The sequence below is a fragment of the Hylobates moloch genome, unplaced genomic scaffold (genome assembly GCF_009828535.3).
Source record: "Hylobates moloch isolate HMO894 unplaced genomic scaffold, HMol_V3 SCAFFOLD_20, whole genome shotgun sequence".
In the NCBI taxonomy this organism is placed as follows: Eukaryota; Metazoa; Chordata; class Mammalia; order Primates; family Hylobatidae; genus Hylobates; species Hylobates moloch.
In genome coordinates, this window is record NW_026652295.1 from 26,617,316 (window position 1) to 26,625,189 (window position 7,874).

Consider the following 7,874-nt stretch of genomic DNA (forward strand, 5'->3'; position numbering starts at 1 on the left):
GAAGAGGTGGTTGTGGTTTGACCTTGAGGAAGGAAACCAGATGATTGTGCAATAATACTCCAGCCTATCGCATACCCTTGCAGAAACCATTAAGATGCTGAAAATAATTGTACAGGGAATATGTAAGTCCCACTCACAGGCTTGTTAAGTTAAAATGTGGGCGGAAGCATTGGGGAAAGCTCCTGAAAGGTGGTAGTTGCAAAATGGTTTTGGTAAAATCTACATCTCAAGCCCTTTTCTCCTGTTTTTATTTGTTTTAGACATGATCTCTCACTGTCGCCCTGGCTGGAGTGCAGTTACGCGATCCTACAGCTCACTGCAGCTTCGCGCTCCTGGGCTCAAGTGATCAAGCCATTCCCCTACCCAGGTAGCTGGGACTACAGGCGCGCGCCACCACGCACTGCTCATTTTTTGTATAGACGGGGTGGAACTCCTGGGCTCAAACAATTCTCCCCGCTTAGTCCCCTAATCCTAGTGGTTTTTTTCTTTTCCTCGTGGCTTTTTGAAAGGGAGTCTTGCTTGGTCGCCTAGGCTGAAGTGCAACGGCACGATCTCGGCTCACTGCAACCTCTGCCTCCCGGGTTTAGGCGATTCGCCTGCCTCAGCCTCTCAAGTGACTGGGATTGCGAGCACCCACCACTACTCCCGGCTAATTCTTGTATTTTTAGTGGAAACGGGGTTTCGCCATTTTGGCCAGGCTGGTCTCGAACTCCTGACCTCAGGTGATCCACCCGTCTCGGCCTCCCAAAGTGCTGAGATTACAGGCGTAAACCACCTCTCCCAGTCCCCCAATCCTAGGATTAAAGGGGCAAAATAGTTGTGTCAGAAGTGGGATTCGAACCCACGCCTCCATGCGGAGACCAGAAGTCCCAAACCTGGGAAGTAGTAACTTGAGTCTGGCGCCTTAGACCACTCGGCCATCCTGACACGTGCTGCTACTCTTTAAGTTTCATTATGTAACTCGTAGTCAGCAGACGCGGGCTCCGACAAAGGAGGAAAAAAGACTTCGGATGGGTGGTGTACACTCCTGGTTTTCACAACGGTTTTTATTATTTTGCCCGGTGCTATTCTAAATGATGCTAAAAATAACATCATCAAAATACCTTATGTTGCTATCTTTCAGGTTAAGTCGGAAATGAAACAATAGAGAAAATGGCAAATACTCACAACACTGCTTCCTAAGTTACTATCTAGCTCCGTATAACAGTTTCCTGGGTAGAGGGACCCTCAAAGCTCAGTATTCAGTGTCCTAAGCAGGTGCTTTGTAGAGAGAAACAAAAGTCATACATTATTTTTATTTTTACTTTTCCGGTTTCCCCACCTAGCCCAAAATACACTGTGAATACTTTGAAGCAGAAATAAAATCAGTAACAGAAAAATGAGCTGTCCCAATTCAAAAGAATGGTTGGAAAAGATGAAGGTGGAGAATGGAGAAAAATAATTAATAATTTTATCATTTTAAGAAGTTCCTAGAGCAAGAAAGGGTGGTAGGTGCTTGTGAATGTGCAGAGGTGAGAAAAGTGAAAAAGTGGAATTAATCATGGAGGCGGGTAAGAGAGGAAGAAGAGGAGTCAGGTTTGGAGCGGTAAATTAATCAAACGGTCCATGGCTCATTTTTGTTATTGGTCAATGAAATCTTTCTCTCTCTCTCTTTTTCCTTTACTATTTTGTTGTTTTTCTTTGTCGTGCCCACCATACAGCCCTTTCCTCTCTCCCAACATACAGGCACCCTTTCTAAAATATTTAAAATTATTATTTATTTTTATTTTTTTTTATTTTTATTTTTTTGAGACGGAGTCTCGCTCTGTCGCCCAGGCTGGAGTGCAGTGGCGCAATCTCGGCTCACTGCAAGCTCCGCGTCCCAGGTTCATGCCATTCTCCTGCCTCAGCCTCTCCGAGTAGCTGGGACTACAGGCGCCCGCCACCGCGCCCGGCTAATTTTTTTTTATATTTTTTAGTAGAGACGGGGTTTCACCGTGGTCTTGATCTCCTGACCTCGTGATCCGCCCGCCTCGGCCTCCCAAAGTGCTGGGATTATAAGCGTGAGCCACCGCGCCAGGCCAATTATTATTATTTTTGAGACAGAGTCTCACTCTGTCACCCAGGCTGGAGTGCAGTGGCGCGATCTCGGCTCATTGCAGCCTCCACCTCCTGGGTTCAAGTGATTCTTGTGCCTCAGCCTCCCGAGTAACTGAGACTACAGGCGCGCGCTACCATGCCTGGCTGATTTTTTTTGTATTTTTAGAAGAGACAGGGTTTCACCATGTTGGCCAGGCTGGTCTCGAACTCTTGACCTCAAGTGATCCGCCCGTCTAGGCCTCCCAAAGTGGCTGGACTACAGGCATGAGCCACCGCGCCCGGCTTATTATTATTATTATTGTTATTGTTATTATTATTATTGTTGTTGTTTGAGATGGAGTTTTACTCTGTCTCCTATGCTGGAGTGCAGTGGTGCCATCTTGGCTCACTGCAGCCTCTGCCTCCCAGGTTCAAGCGATTCTCCTGCCTCAGCCTCCAAGTAGCTGGGATTACAGGTGCGTGCCAATGCGCCCAGCTAATTTTTGTATTTTTGGTACAGATGGGTTTCGCTATATTGGCCAGGCTGGTCTCAAACTCCGGACCTCAAGTGATTCTCCCACCTTGGCCTCCCAAAGTGCTGGGATTACAGTCGTGAGCCACCGCGCCCGGCCAAAATTATAATAAACTATCCTTGAAAAATATGTTGTTGATTTGTGTGATTTAAATCCTAACTTCTGGCCGGGAGTGGTGGCTCACGCCTGTAATCCCAGCACTTTGGGAGGCCAAGGCGGGCGGATCACGAGGTCAGGAGATAGAGACCATCCTGGCTAACACGGTGAAACCTGTCTCTACTAAAAATACAAAAAATTAGCCTGGGGTGATGATGGGTGCCTGTAGTCCCAGCTACCCCGGAGGCTGAGGCAGGAGAGTGGTGTGAACCCGTGAGGTGGAGGTTGTAGTGAGCCGAGATTGCACCACTGGACTCCAGCCTGGGCGACGGAGCGAGACTCCATCTCAAAAAATAAAAATAAAAATAAATCCTAACTTCTTTTCCTTTACTCAACACGGTTTGAAAAATCTACTCATCCTGCTATATGTACATCTGCTTGGTCACTTGTGGCTGTTGCATAGCATGAAAACCATAGACAGTATACCTGATGGACATCTAGGTTGCCTCTAACAATCTGCTACCTCAAAATGCTGGAAGAACTGTACTTGGCAAGGCCGGTCACGGAGCTGAGCTGGAATTTCACTGAGGTAGATTCCTGGAAGTGGAATTGCTGGGTAATAATTAAAAAGTTATACAGGAGGCAAACCCAGGTAATGTTAATATTGCAAAAAAACCTAAGACCTTAATTTTAAGCCCAAGATTTCAATCTATGTAGAACTTCATATAATGCAATTTTTATCTTCAAAAACAAGAGACAGAAACGATATCCAAATCAGGTAATTCTGAGAAGCAATCTCAGAAGGAGCTTTAAACTTAGTTTCTTTTTAACAGGATGATTATTTCTTTTGTTATTGATGACCCAAACGTGTTTTCAGCAGTGTCATAATCTTAAGGGTCCTTTCCTCTTAGGTTTTAGAGGTAACCTAGGAAATCTTTCGGTAGAAGTTTGTAACAGATTATTTTACATGTGAAGAAAAGCAGTGAAGATTTTAGTCATTTCCCTCACATGACTGATCAGTTGAACCGCTAAGGAAAAGAACAGGGTGTTACCGTCGTTGCTACAGCGGTGTGAGTTTACGACGGTTGCTGGTCAGATCAATGTCCGATTCCCCTTTCAGAGAGACAGAAGATATACAGGAATCAGGAACATTCCTAAAGGGTTGTCTGAGAACGGAGACCTTTTTCTCGTGCCTTTTTTCTCTTCTTCTCTTTTTTTGTTTGTTTAATTTTTACGTTAGCTGATTCACAGACCAATAGATGGAAATCCGTTGCTTACTTTCTTGCAGGAGAAAGGAATCTCCAACAGTGCTGCGGGACTGCGTCCAAATGGCACTGAAAATATCCCAGGATTCTGTAAATCTGGGGTTTTCCTTTGTCGATTGGTTTGATGTAGGAGAGACGCCTCTCTCTTTGCGATACCCTGTCTGGCGAACGTCGGTTGGGGCGGGAAATCTTGGAGGTAGAAACGGCTGAACTATTGTGGCATTCCTTGGCGAAACTTTCGGTACAAATCTGGTAGGGAAAAACAAAATATCAGGCTGTGTCAGAAGTGGGATTCGAACCCACGCCTCCATATGGAGACCAGAAGACCCGAACACAGGAAGCAATAAGCTTGAGTCTGGCGCCTTAGACCACTCGGCCATCCTGACACCGTGACAAAACCTCTGAAAGTATACATGATGAGTAATCATGGCTTACGGCTCGCCTTCTGGCTGAATCCCAGCCGCAAAAGTTACGCTGGAATTTGCCCGACTAAACAGGAGCTCCGAATTCACTGATTACAGAATTGAAAGGTAGAAGAATACAACTGTTAGTGCGGAACTGAATAATTCTTACAGTACTGGAGACCAAGATGAGAGTTGGGGAACAAGATATGAAGGAGACGTTTCCACGTCGCCTCTCCCCTTCCTCCAGTAACTCCCCGCTCTTGGCCCTGCCCTCTCCCTCTGACCCAGGCCTCCTGCCTCGCATAGACCTCTGCTTACGACCCTGACCCTGTGGGGTCACTTTGCTTTTTGTGACTTAAGTCCAGATGCAGCAGCTCCAACTTGATGCTGCCCCAGGGCCAGTGGGGACTTTTCTGGACAAGAGGAGGCCATAGCAACAGAGTGAGGCTGTTCTGTACATGGATTTCTAGGCATTCCCCCTTCTCCTCAGCCTATCCGAACTGTGATTTCACCACCGGAAGTCATCCTTACATCTTTCATTTCGTTACACAGTTCAGTAAACATCACTGTCTTCTGCCCTGTAGGGTCGCCTGTGCTCTGTAGTGATAATCCTGTCTCTCCTCTCTCTAGAGCTCTCAGATGCTTTTCTGCAAATATTACCCACTGTGGGAGGCAACAGCTATTTCTTTTTTGAGACGAAGTCTCGCTCTTGTCCCCCAGTCTGGAGTGCAATGGCGCGATCTCGGCTCACTGCAACCTCCGCCTCCTGGTTTCAAGAGATTCTCCTGCCTCAGCCTCCCGAGTAGCTGGGATTACAGGTGCGTACCACCACGCCCAGCTAATTTTTCGTATTTTAAGTAGAGACGGGGTTTAAACATGTTGGCCAGGCTGGTCTCGAACTCCTGAGCTCAGGTGATCCGCCCGCCTCGGCCTCCCAAAGTGCTGGGATTACAGGGATAAGCCGCCGCGCCCGGCCGGCAACGGTTATTTCTAAAGTGTACCTTTTATGACTGAAAGATACGTTTCTAGGACTGTGAAAATGAAATCATCAAAAAAAAAAAAAAAAAAAAGAAAGAAAAAAAAAAAAAAAAAAGAAAAAGAAAGAAAGAAAGAAAAAGAGAACCTTGTTGCAATGATTTTTCTAGGATTGAACTGTGAAAGAGAGAAACAATTTAAAATTCTAGTAGCGAGGAGTGCCACTGAGTTTCTATAATTAAACTGTAAGGGCCTAAACGGATGGTACACAAATTTGAAGAATCTGGCTCTATTGCCCAGGCTGGAGTGCAGCGGCACAACCTCGGCTCACCACAACTTCCGCCTCCCAGGTTCAAGCAATTATCTTGCCTCAGCCTCCCGAGTAGCTGGGATTACAGGTGCCTGCCACCACGCTCCACTAATTTGTGTATTTTTAGTAGAGATGGGGCTTCACTATGTTGGCCAGGCTGGTCTCAAACTCCTGGCCTCAAGAGATCAGCCCACCTCGGCCTCCCAAAGTGCTGGGATTACAAGTGTGAGCCACCCTGCCCGGCCTATGGCTTTCTGTATAAATATTTACAAATATTTCTATTGAAGTTTTATTTCCTTTTCCACTGAAGTTATTCTCAACTTCAGACACAAGTTACCTGATTTTGTTTAGTTCTCCATTATCTTTCAATAAAATTTACAACTATTTTTATATGTTTGTCTTTTTCCTTTGAATTATTTGAAATTTTCACTAATCTTTTCTTGTCACTCAGTTTTTTGGGGAAGGACCACAAACTCCTTTACTTGCTGTTTCTAATTTGTTGATTCTGTTATTGTTATAGCACACTCTTTTCTTTGCTCTTCAATCTCTACTTTCACGCAATTCTGTTATCTTCTATAGGGGGAAATAAAACTTTTTCCTTGACTTTCTTAGGTTTAGTGAGTGGAGTCTTGGAAATTAAACTGACAAAAAACAATAACAGGAGAAAAGGCATACAAACTTTGTTTGATGCTAATATTTTAATTTTAATGTGTACACAGGGGTCTCACAGAAAAGAAAGTAAAAACCCAAAGAAGTGTTTAGGCTTGAGAACTTATGCACTATTTAACAAAAGGTGATAAATTCTGGAGAACTGACAAGACAAATGGAAAGCATTTAGGCTTTTAGGTAAGGTAAGGTAAATATACAGATGGGGGGAAGATGTTAATGGAAGTAAGGTTTGTTTAAGCAGATTGTAGATGATGCATTTCCAATGATAAGAGTTGTCTCGTCTTCCCAGTATGTGAGAGGGGAGAGGGAAGACCTTCACAAAAGTAAATTTATGCTCTGCTCTTAGACAGAAAGCGGGAAGGTAGAGAACATTTCTGGCATCTGGTGTTTCACTCAGTTGCCTTCAGCTAAAAATAATTCTTATGCTATAGTAGCATATTTTGAGGTGCCATATTTTGATCCCCTTCTCTTGTCTTTTTTTTTTTTCTTTTCTTGAGACAAGGTTTCCCTGTCACCCAGGCTGGAGTGCAATGGTGTGATGATAGCTCACTGGAGCCTCGAACTCCTGGACTCAAGCCATCCTCTCACCTCAGCTTCCCCAGTAGCTGAAACTATAGGTGCATGACACCACACCTGGGTAATTTAAAAAATTTTTTGTAGAGATGGGGTCTCAGTAGGATGCCCACGCTTATCCCAAACTCCTGTCCTCAAGTAATCCTTCTTCCTCAGCCTCCCAAAGTGTTGGGATTACAGGCGTGAGCCACAGCACAAAGTCCCCTTCATTTGTCTTTGAACTCCTTTTCTTTGCATCCAGAGCATAAGCATATGACAAAGAATTCACCAACCAAGTTCATCCACATCAGGCTTTGATTCAGAAATTGTGGACATAGGCCAGATGCAGTGGCTCACGCCTGTAATCCCAGCCACCAAGGCAGGTGGATCACCTGAGGTTTGGAATTTGAGACCAGCCTGGCCAACATAGTGAAACCCCATCTCTACTAAAAATACAAAATTAGCTGGGTGTAGTGGCTCACGCCTGTAGTCCCAGCTACTCGGGAGGCTGAGACAGAAGAATCTCTTGAACCTGGGAGGTGGAGGTGAGCTGAGACTGTGCCTCCAGCCTGGGCAACAGAGTGAGACTCCATCTAAAAAAAAAAAAAAAAAGAAAAGAAAGAAGGAAGGAAACAAAAGAAGGAAGGAAAGGAAAGAAAGGAAGGAAGAAAGAAAAGAAATGAAATTGTGGACATAAAGAAGCAGATGGTACAAGGCATCCATTCTGGTGGTGGTAGTAGCCAATATGTTCATTTTCCTAGAAAAGCCATGAACTATTGCGTTGTAGTGGCAACAGTGTGAGCAGTTCTGTAGTGTGATTTTGGGTGTTGTTTCTAACTGTATAATCTACAAGCCTGGTGTTCTGGCTTACTCAGGTGTTCTATGAACTACTTTATAACCTTTAGTGAATTCCTTATTTACTTCTAGTAGGGCTGGTTTAGCCATTTCAAAGTGACTGTCATACCGGAGGAACTCTAATTTGCCAGTTTTAAATTGTTCTTCTAGCTTAGGT

At 44.7% G+C, this 7,874-nt stretch overlaps 2 non-coding genes across 2 annotated transcripts; both read right to left on the bottom strand.

The window, feature by feature from the left end:
• Positions 1-820: 820 nt before the first annotated feature.
• TRNAL-CAA (transfer RNA leucine (anticodon CAA)) lies at positions 821-927 on the bottom strand. The gene is made up of 2 exons: positions 890-927; positions 821-866 (listed from the first exon to the last, which is right to left on the bottom strand). It is a non-coding gene; the product is annotated as a tRNA-Leu (tRNA).
• A 3,303-nt stretch (positions 928-4,230) lies between these two features.
• On the bottom strand, positions 4,231-4,338 carry TRNAL-CAA (transfer RNA leucine (anticodon CAA)). The gene is made up of 2 exons: positions 4,301-4,338; positions 4,231-4,276 (listed from the first exon to the last, which is right to left on the bottom strand). It is a non-coding gene; the product is annotated as a tRNA-Leu (tRNA).
• Positions 4,339-7,874: the final 3,536 nt, after the last annotated feature.